The following is an 11,676-nucleotide window of genomic DNA, read 5'->3' on the forward strand; positions in this document are numbered from 1 at the left end:
CCCCTAGACATGATCCATAACATGCTTTGACATTTAATTTCTTTTCTGATTAATGAAGTTGAGGTTTTGTTTACCGTGTTTCTCATTGATGAATTCTATGCTTGTGTGCTTTGGAGGCCTACTTAGTATGCATGCTAGGGTTCTAATACTTTGATTGTTTGATGCCTGGATCAATAGTTGGATTCCTCAAAATAAAATTATCTAGAGAAGTAATTGGTAGTTTTCACTAGCAAGTAGACAAAATCCTAGGTTTAGCGAGGCGCTAAGTTATTTGCGATGCCTAGTGATTGCTCAAACTCTTTTCAAAATTAATGATCTCTGCATGTTTAATCTAATAAACGTACCTTTAGGTTGCATTGATTGGGAATAATCTAGGTGTAGAGCACTTCCTACCTAGCATACAAAGTAAGAAAGGGTAATAAGTTGTGTTCAAGTGTACCGAGCCAATCTGAGTGTCTTCAACTAAGTTAATTGGTAGTAAATTGGACAAAGTGTGTTGTGTGAGATTGTTGGGGGTGGATACTTCCTTCCTAGCTAGTTTCATTATCTGGATCTCAACCAATCTCAAATCTGTTTCAGTTTCGTTTTTCTTTCCCTTCTCTGTTTTCCTGTATTTTATTTTCATAGTAAATGATATCCAAAAATTCTCAAATTTTTTGTATTGGATTCTTTGTATGTCTAGTATGCCTCTGTAAATTTTCGTATTTTTTTGAATAGTTTAGATTATGTTTTTAAGTAGGTTTTTGGCTTCTGTTAGTTAGGAACAGAGGTCACTTTTGTGACATTATTTTGAGTAGTTATAACCTTAGTCCTCTGTGGGAAAGACTCTTGTTTACCCTTGCTACATTTGACAATCTTAAGTGTGGATAAAGAAAATCAATAGCTTATAAATTTAGCTATCATGCAACTTACATACAAGACTGTTATAGAAAATATTGCAGTTCATTTAATTTGACTATGACAATAGAATGATACATGATCTTTTCTCTGATAATACTATGATGTCGAGTCTAAGTGTAGCTGTAGGACAGACTTGTATAGTGGGATGCCCATAGGATTTTCTTATCGATTAGACAGAAAAGGACAAATGATGTAGAAACGATGGTGACCAGAATTGAATAGCAGCTTGATCATGAAAAAGGAAAAAACAATTTGCTGCAATTTGACCTTCGGTGTCAGAATACTAATTATTATACATTTTTGAGAAGGGAACTGGGCCAGGAGTCAAACCCGTGGCTTTGCCAGGATGTATGGGATTTTTCAGGCTTTTGAGGTTGTTTCGGGTCTCAAAACTGCATTTTACTATTTTTATAGCATTTTAGGTTTTTTAGTTCATTTTGGATTTGTTTTGTTTTAATCCGTGGGCTTTTAGGATTTATTGTTAATCGCCCTTAGGGTTTCTTTTCTCCTATATAAACAACCTTAAATGGATGCAAAACTTATCTGTCAATCTTTTATCAATCAAAATTTCTCTTATTTCTCTGGTTGATTCAAGTATCTTGTTTAGGGTTTATAGCATGTAAACCCAGTTTACTTTCCGACTGGTCAACCCAAAAAAATAAAGAACGACGAGAGGTACACGTACGTGTACTGATAAGGACCACCCAATTCACGAATTCAAGAATTACATAATAGAGAGTAAGAAACTCTATCAAAGATTAGTTGTAAGTTCGTAACTAAGAAAATTGGTGAGGATTAATGAAGGATTTGGTTTCCTCCAAGTATGAAAGCAAGACCAGAGAAAATGCAGGCTTAGGAAAGATTGTGATGAAAATGGAAAATATGAGAGTGAAGCATTTTGCTGTGCCTTTTCTTGTGCTTCTTCGCTTGGCGAGAATCTGTAGCAACAGTCTCAATAGTAAAATTCTTCTTTCATTAACCAATGAAAACCGGTGAGGAAAAAACAGAGGACTTGACTTACTATCATTCTTGCTCGTACGGTGCCGGATTTCTTTTAAGTGGGCCAGACTCATATAGTGCTTCGGCCACCTGGCGCAGTATACACCTCTACAACAAGCCCACAGCCCATATTTTGTGTTTGACTTCGAACATGTAGTATAGTTTGTCGGGCTTTAAACGTCTAGAAGAGTATTCCAATCTGCACCTTTGTGTCCAAATTCCGCTTTGGGCTTGGGTGGCCACTTTGCTACCTAGGAAGCTGCAATAACCACAGAGGCCCGTGTTTTGGGATGAAATCAGCTGTCCCAACTTATTCTGTCTCTATTCTGTCACATAGGTCATTTTCTGACACGTGTACACTTACTTAACAGAAAGTTAACTCCATTAAGCCTTTCATTTTCTTTTGAAACTTAAATTAAAAATAGGGTTATTATTAGGGCTGGTCTCGGGTCAGTTTTGCAGTTTCAAGTACTGAACCCGGAACTAGAACCGACAAGTTCAAATCGGTTCGGGTTTGCTGTTTTTTGTATCAAGAAACGATATAGAATAGAACCGACCATTCTCGGGTCGATTCCTTGGTTTTTCAGTTCCAATCTCAGTTCGGTTTCACACTCGGTTGTTCAGTTCCAATCACGGATCGGTTCCAACACGGTTCCTCGGTTTTTCCATAAGAAACACTGCTTTTCAGTTGTTTCTAGTTTCCAGTTTTCAGTTTTCCTGATTTCCATGCACTCATTCAACATTCAACAATCAACATCAAATTTCCTGCAAACTCCCAAACTGTCAAAGCATGAAAGATGAAACTGATGAAAGCATTAAACTATCAAACACTCAAAACTCTCAGACTGTCAAATACTCAACATTCATACAACTACAAACTCAAAGTCTGCAAATTGCAGAACTGCAAAATAGTAGAATTACAAAACAATGCAAAGCTGCAAGTCTAACACAAAAAATATTCAAGAACCTTTTATCTCTCTGCTTGTTCTCGGGTTCTGCTGTTCTGGGTTTTGCTCAATCACCTCTAAAGCCTATAAAGAAAGAAAATTTAGTTAATTCCCGACTATTTGAACTGAAGCTTTGAATGGAAAAGAGGAAAGCTGCAAACTGCAATGAGCGGGAGAATTTGGAAAAATAGAGAAAAAGGGCAAACCTTTAAATTGCATTGGGAGAAATTGGGAAATCTGGTCACGAATGAAACTGGCAAACTGAATTGCACTCACTGCAGGGCTGGGTTCAAACGAATGAAATTGAAAGTTGTCAGATTTTAAGGGCAAAGAGTGATGTACAAACACAAATCGAAGATGAGAGTAGGGCAAGAAAAATGAAAGCTTACATTGAGCCATGGCCAACACAGATCGAAGATGGTTCATCAACCAAATCCCAGACAGGGCTGCATCAACCAAATCGCAGACGGGGTCGGCTGCATCAACCAAATCGAAGACCGCAAGACGCGATGTTTCTACAATCTGGGTTCGCGTCTTCGCGATGTTTGAGGGAGGTCGTCGGTTTTTCTGTCTGGGTTTGAGGGAAGAGTCGATCCAGTCGAAGAGAGTGAGGTCGTCGGTTTGAGGGAGGGAGGTCGTCGGTTTTTCGGTCTGGGTTGGAAGGGCTTCTCTGTTTTTGTTTCTCTGCTGAAGAGTGGACACTGAGAGACAGAGAGAGTGAGAGTTTGAGGGAAGAGTCGATCCAGTTGGTGAGATAGGAAAAATAGGGTTTTGATCCAATGGATAGGAGATAACATCATTAAAATGGAAGGTTATGATCGCATTGATCACATGAGAAATGGTCTATTTTACAGAAATAAGCTCGGTCCTAATATCCAATTATACACTGACATTTGTATTTCAGTTTCCAAGGGGGTTTTGAAAGCAAGAACAGGAACCGAACCGAGAAAACATTGCTATGAACCGAACCGAAAAAAATGTAAGTACATATGTTGTAGAACCGAACCGAACTGTGAATTTCGGTGCGGTTCCTTCGGTTTTACGGTTCTAAATCCCAGCCCTAGTGATTATCACAAATGGTACCTGAACTATACCTCAATCTTATCGATGGTACCTGAACTTCAATTTTGATCACAACCAGTACCCGAACTTTTCAATTTCATTTTAGGGTTAATTCCTGTTTACCCAGAAATCACATGTATTTTGCCCACTTGCACCAACAAGTTTGTATTGTGCCCATTTACACAAATTTTAGAGGAAAAGACTTATAGGGGTAGTCTTTTCTAAACTAGTGCCTAAAATGTCCTATGCTGCCTTTTGGGTTTAACCTTTGCTTTTTCTTAGGAAAGCCTGTTCAAACTCTTGAAAAAAAACAAAACTAGCCTTCAACATGCCTAAGTTTTTCACCTAACGGCTCCCTATCTAGCGGTTACTTTAACAGGAGGGCGGATCACTGCTGCTTATTTCTATCTTAAGCTGACGCAATTTTTTCTAAGAAACAGAAAGTCCAAGCTTAAAAATAGTATAGGAATAGAGGCAGAAACGGAAATAAACATTTTTAAACATCAAACTAAAATAAAATGACAAGGTGGATGAACGACAAGGTGGATGAACAATTTGAAATTATTTATTCAAACATAATTACAGACTAAAATTCAGAGCCTCATTCTCAGATAAACAGCTTTTAAGCTGTTTCGCTATCCATAAGAATGATTACAGTTACTTACTCTTAATGAAAGCACACTACTTCACACTAGACAGGAAGGAAAGAGCACTCAGCTACTATGGTTTCTTACTTCTTGAGAGAATATGATTCTTCCCAATTTTCTGATCTAGAACTAATATGAAAATTTTATGATGCCTTACAATGAAACCTAAAGTTCCTTACATAGGAGCGGAACTCAAACCAAAATTTAAAACAACAAAATGTACAGAACAACTCCGTGATTATCTGCTTTCGTGAGTGCTCCTGATGATGGAGGTCGGATGGCAAAAGCAGATTCCTTTAGGTGAAATGTTTTTCACCTGCTTTCTTTTTGAAAAGCAAAAGTAGCTTTTGGGAAGAATCCAAAAGTACTTTTGGTGCTTTCTACACCTGCTGCTTCATATGTTCTTGTCTGTTTCTGAATTGTGACCAAGGACAAATGAGTTGTTATCTGCCTGGGCCATATGAACAGTTGTTGCATTGTCTTCGACATCTGTATCAACATACATCTTGTAGTGGTTGTCTGTTTCAAGCTTTTCAACACACTGTAAGCATGCCAGTGTCGAGTCTATCTCCTTTCTTGTTAGAGATAGGAAAAGATCACTGCTGACAACATCAGGATGATCGTAGGCAGTGATAATCGTTTTTTCTCCTGCTGCCAGGAACATATTTTTTGTATCTTCAGAGATGATCTTCTTGATATATTCTAGAGACATGGCCTTCATCCATGGAATGCTTGAATTAGGCTGGCCATTGTATCCAACACAGGCGGGCTGAAGATATCTCTTTTGAATAATTCTCACATAATGATATGGAGAAATGTATTCAACTTCACCATTTGTCTTCTTTATCCATTCTGGTGGAGTAGATCTGAACTTCAGTCTTAACATATAGTCATTTTTTCTGACATTTTTGACTGTGTTGACAATGATAGGGGCAGTCCCTTGAGATCATCATTTGTTTTAGTCCATAGATTATGGACAAAACCATTTTCAACAAGCCAGAGCTTGTGTTCTTGAGGATGTTCACTCTGAACATTAACACCATATCTTCCAACATAGGGTCCTGCAACAATGAAGAGGGTTGGAGGAATACTGTTTTCTGAATTATGGCTTCCAATCAGATTATGGAATTCAAACCAATGTGATTCTTTTAGTGCTATGATAGGAACTCTAGCACTTTCTGGATCTTCAAGATAGTGAATTTTTTCACTTTTAACAGCACTCTGCTGTATCTGAACTTCTTCATGCTGTGGTCTAGCATTTTCATGGAGTTCTTCAGCTAATGCGAACAAAGCTGGGAACATAATACCACTGTTTCTTTCTTGAAAGACAAATAAGAGATTATCTAGGATTGCCTTCTGGTGGTAAGCTAGCCTCCTGCAAGTTCTGAACACAGGATCAACAAACGTTCTTAATTCATAATTAAAAACATTTATTACTCCAGTTGGAGTATGTTTGCTTTTTGGCAAAGCAACAGCCATCAACGGTCTTGATGAGCCTTTACCGTCTGCCGTTTGAGATGAGCTAGTCAATCCTTTACCCTGGGATTGATCAGTTGTGGGCTTGTGGTTGGTCCTTTTGGACTTACCAGAAACCTTTTGAGGATTTTTTTCTTTAGGATCCTCATCAGTTTCATGTTCTTTCCCAGTTCTTCTGCTTCTGGGGTTGCGACCTTCGTCGTCATCTTTTCGGCTGAACATTGCCATTTCTCTGGTTAGGGCGTTTGGAAGATATTTCTTGTTTCCTGCAATTAATTCAACACTATAATCATATTGGTTAAGAAATAATTGCCAAATTACTAATCTTCCTCTATCAGCAGCTTTATCAAGTTTAAATTTTTTGAAATTCTTTACTCTGGCACAATCGGTGTGAACAGTAAAGGGTTTTCCAAGAAAAACTGGAGAATTTAAAATTGTTTTCTTGACAGCCAAAATTTCTTTTTCCTCTGTGGGATAATTTTGTTCTGCAAGGCTGAACTTGCCATTACAAAATTTACAGATCTTTTCAATGTTAGTTCCAGGCGTTTTTGCCAGGACAACACCGGACCAGTAATTATCACTCGCATCTGTTTGGAGAATAATTTCATCATTTTCCTCTGGTTGTTGTAGAGGAGGGAGGTTTTTGCAGATATTTTTTATCTGCCTCACAATTTTCTCATCATCTTCAGTGAAGTTCCATTTTCTTTTGGAACTTGTTTTAGGAGATAACATTGTTGTTAATCCAGAGATTTTGGGAATGAAATCTCTCCCATAATTGATAACTCCTAAGAATCTTTCTAGGCTCTTTGCATCAGGAATTCTGTCTGGAAACTTCCGGATTTTCTCAAGGATGTGAGGTTGGAGTTTTATTACTCCATTCTTGATATTTATTCCTAGGAAATCAACTTCATCAAGGATAAAGAAGATTTTCTTTTCACCTAGGATAATTCCATGCTGAACTATCAGCTTTACAACCTCGTGGAGGTGTTTCATGTGTTCTTCTATGTTTTTGGAGAAGATAAGGATGTCATCAATATAGACGACGTAGAATTCAGCCACATGTTTGAAGATGTTGTCCATCTTTCTTTGGAAGATTGAAGGGGCTTGTTTTAGACCAAAAGGCATTACTAACCATTCGTAATGACCTTGTGGTGTTCCGAATGCAGTGAGAGGAACACTCTCAGGATGCATTTTGACTTGTCAAAATCCTGAATTTGCATCGAATTTTGAAAAGACTTTAGATCCTCTGAGCTGGTTGATCAGTACTGTTACTTGAGCAATTTGATAACCGTCTTTGACAGTCTTCTTGTTGACATCTCTGTAGTCAATCACCATTCTAGCTTTTCCTCTGAGGTTTTCTGCATGATTGCTCACGTAGAATGCTGGAGCATGATGAGGGTTAGTGGAAGGTTGAATTAATCTCTTGTTAAGGAGATCTTCAATATCTTTTCTGAATTGTTTCTGATCTTCGTCTTTGTACTGAGGAATAGCTTTGACATGATAGATGGCATTCATATCATGTAATCTTAATTCACAGACCACTGGGTCTTTTTCCCAAAACTTCTGAGGGTCTATATTGATGTTCTGCTAGAGTAGTTTCTTGATTTTGTCAAGAGTGAGAATTTTCTGAGACTCAAGCTTATTTTGAAAGTGCTTGAGGTTATGCTCATGTATGAATCTAGCTTCTTCATCTGCGTTAGATGTTTCTTCTTCTTCTTCGTCTTCAGAAGATGATTCAACAAGTAGTTCTTCTTGTTGTTTGATTTGGAGGATGGTTTCAAATTTGGGTTTGTATTTGTAGGGGGTAAGATCACCACTATTCTGTTGCGATCTATGATATTGTGTAGTAAAGTTTGGACCTACTACACTTTTTGCTTGTGAAAGCCGGTCTGCCCAGTACACCCTTTCTCCTTTTCTGAAGCCTATCGCTTCTTCATCCTGGATGAATCTTTGTTGGAGAATAAAATCATTTCCCAACAAGAAATCTGATCCTTGGCCTTCAGATTGCCAAACATTATGGATGATAAATGTTCCTCCACCAATGGTGATATGAACATTTTTTGCTACTTTATTCATTGTAAGATGGCTTCCATCAAACGTGACACCCATAGCTGTTCTTTTCTTTTCTTCTTTCCAGAGTTCTTCTGGAATTGCAAATCTCTTTGCAACAATAAATCCCGATCCATTGTCTACAAATGTATGTAGATGATATTTTTTATGGTCAGGGAATTTAAGTTCAATCTCTATGTAGTTGCTGTATCTACTAGTAGAGACGACTTTCGATTGTTGTAGCTTATTTTCTTGAGCTTGTTCCTGAGGTATGAATGGTTTACATTCTTCTAGAACATTTTCTGGTATTTCAACCAGTTCGATGGATGTATCGAGTTTTTCTTCCTCGATTTTTTCTTCTTTTATTTGTGAAGAAGACGGTTCCACAATTTCTTGGAACTGAGTTTTTATATTCTTTCTCTTTTTTCTCAGAGAAATATTCTTCATATTCTTGTTCTACCAATTGACTGACAAGGCCATTCTTGGTTTTTTTTCTTGCTTCAGCTATGAAGCATTCTTTGTGATAAGTCTTTTTAGATGTTTCACAAAACATTGGAACTTAATTCTTTTCGTGACATAAGCAGTAGTCACAAACGAATGTACCAGGGTTCACCTGGTAAGCAGACGATATTGCTTCCGTCTTACTTTCTTCCTAGTTTTTGACGTGTAGAACATTCATCTGTCTAGATTCCAAGTACTCTACTTCAGAATCTATTTCAGAATAAGATGATTCTTCTTCTTCAGACCAGGCAGAGTAAACTGACATGTCATCATCTTCATCATCAGAATAGGCTATTTCATAACCCTTCATGTTTGCTGTTTCTACTATATGCTCATATTCTTCAAATAGAGCTTTAGTAGATCTTTTACCTGTGAGCCCTGAAAATTTTAGTTAATTTCCGAAAGTAATTTCTTGCCAATAAGATTTTTCCGCAAGTTGATTTAAGTGAAGAAATTGACCTTGGAGATTAATTCGGTGTCGAGACTTCGATTTGGGCCTTATAATTTAAGTTTGGGCCAGAGTCTTTCATTTTGGGCCTAAAAGGTTACTAAAGTTCATTGAAGCGAACGATCATCGAAGCAAATTTGTAAGGAAGGCGAATTGAGTTGTAGTGAAGATTTGAATTTTTAGTTTTAACGAAATTGAGTTTTGGGCCTAGGACGACGTCGAGAAATAAGTTAAGAAGTTTCTGACGAAAAACAAATAAAAGAAAAGTTACGAGCCCAAAATCAAAAGCAATTAGCTAGGAGATTTTTGTAACTCGTCGCAAGGGCAAATTTGACTTTTCTCACAAACGAGTACAAATAGGAACTTGAGAAAAACCTAGCCTCATTTCTCTCCCTCTATCTTCTCTGGGCCGCGTCTCTCTCCCCGACCTCTCGCACTTTCTCTCTCTTCTTCCCTCTGCAAACGTCGGAAAACCCCATCTCCGGCCACCACCTTTTGACACAGCCTCCACCCTTCCAACCAGCTCCTATATCCGACCAAAACCCGAGCCCAGCACCGCCATCCATCGTCTCCAGCCTCCACACGCGACCACCAAACCTGTGACACCACTGCCTTCCATAATCCTCCGATATCCAGTCACTGATTCACACCACCATTATCAGAAATTGAAGCACCAAGCCTTGACGAGACCATGCCTTAAATCTCGAAGCTGGAAAACCACCGTACGAGCTCGCCGAAACTCGTAGCTAGCTCTGCATGCCTTCGTTCCCCAACCTCCAGTCCAAATTGAGCTAAACTACCTCCATAGATGTAATCAGTGCCTCACTACCCACCTGTTTCTGAGACGCCGAACTCCAATTCCGAGTCGCCTGGACAGCCATAGCTCTGCCGCTCACGGTTACGGGATCGTCTCTGTTAGGTAATTTACGTCATCCTAGACTGGGTTGAAGCCTCTATTCCCATTTAGACTAAAAACCCTAATTTCTAGTGTTTAAATTGGATTGTGTGAGGTTTGAAGAATCTACGTTTGGGTTTGAAGAGGAGAGCCCGAAGCTGAGGCTTTGATTGAATGACCGTTGAAGGAGAAGGGGTAAGGCCTTGATTCTAGACTATAACTTATCCCAACAATTGTACAATCTTTGGTTTTATATGGTTGTTGAGGTAGTGTTGGGGTGATGTTATTGTAGATTTGAAGGCTCTAAAGAAATCGAGTTTCATGTCGAAGGCTATCGTAGCAGAGGAGTTAATTTTGGAGAAGAAGAATGGTAAGGGTCTGGGTATTTGGTTATGTTTTTGCCGTATATTGTGTGTACTCGGTGAAATCATGGTTATGTGAAATATTAGAAACGAAAGTGGTACTTGTTGTTTGAGTTATGTTGGAAACCTTGCATGAAAGAGGAAAAAGATAAAATCAGTTTAGTATAGAGGAAATTGGTCTTGTGAATTAGCAAAAATTCGTTATCAATGTTGAAGTGTAAAATAAGAATGTCTATAACTATCATTCTGGATACCACGGTTGTAAGAAAAGAAGTGAGTTGGTTATTGTTAACGAAAATGTAAATTGATCAAGTTCATATGGAATTGGTATCCGAAATGAAGTTATATTGGCTAATGATTATTGGGCCGAACTTAATAAGAAGTTCATTTAGTAAATATTCTGACGATTTCAAGGGAAAATAAAGGAAGCTAAGGTATACCAAGAAAATAGAAAGGTCTAACGAGTTGACCTAAAATTTAATTTCGGATCATAGCTTTGTTAATTTCTCCATGTCCCGAAAATTGAAAGAAATTTATTTAGTAGAACGTTCGAGAATGGAAATTGCCATTTGTTTTCTTAAAGTAAAAAGGGTAAAGAAATGAAGGTGAAAGTACCAAATATAATCGCCATATCTCGAATGATTCAAATGCTACATTAGTCATTTGGATTATTTGGGAATGGGTAATAGAATTTATCGATTAAAGGAAGATCTGTACAAACACAAGTTCTAGATCATTGTTCGATTAAAGGATAATCCGATGGATTATAAGGAAATTAAGTAAATGCTTTGGTTGCTCGGTTAGTTGAGTTATAATGAAGTCAAGTTACTTATTGGTTTAATTTTATTATAAAGGACTCGAGCGTGTGCACATGGATTTGGACAAATGATCGAAAGTCGGGAACGAACCCGAATGTGGACGAGCACTCCAATTCGAGATAGGGTGTGCTGTCCCTTCCTTGTTAGAGACTTTTCTATGTGTGGAATGCTCTAGTATATTAATGTGTTGCTTGAAAGTATGTTTTTGGTTGTTCATTAGTCAATGCCTCGTGATATGCGTGTTTCCATAACTGATATTTACTTATTGCAAAAATCGAGGCTAGACTTGCATGTTGAGATACTGTACCCATCGTATGTTTGTACTTGTGACCTGAAAGTGAATGGGACCTAGATGCATAGATTCCTAGGGATCCCACGGTGTCGATAACCATGAACCTCCGGAGGGGGTCGTGCTCCTATGTTTGTCGAGGAAAAGTGAGTACAGACAGTGAACCAGTCATAGGAGACTCAGGACCAAGAAATGGACACTTTCGCTAATTGTAGTTACAAGGACTACATAGTAGTTGGTCGGTTCTCGAAGGATGACGAACCAGGTCAGTCATCGATTTGTT

General features: G+C 38.2%; 1 long non-coding RNA gene across 1 annotated transcript; it reads left to right on the forward strand.

Moving 5' to 3' along the window:
* The first annotated feature begins 10,044 nt into the window (after positions 1–10,044).
* On the forward strand, positions 10,045–11,194 carry LOC112183461. Its single transcript, XR_002929907.1, has 3 exons — positions 10,045–10,119; positions 10,217–10,294; positions 11,141–11,194. It is a non-coding gene; the product is annotated as an uncharacterized LOC112183461 (long non-coding RNA).
* Positions 11,195–11,676: the final 482 nt, after the last annotated feature.

The sequence above is a fragment of the Rosa chinensis genome, chromosome 2 (assembly GCF_002994745.2).
Source record: "Rosa chinensis cultivar Old Blush chromosome 2, RchiOBHm-V2, whole genome shotgun sequence".
NCBI lineage: Eukaryota > Viridiplantae > Streptophyta > Magnoliopsida > Rosales > Rosaceae > Rosa > Rosa chinensis.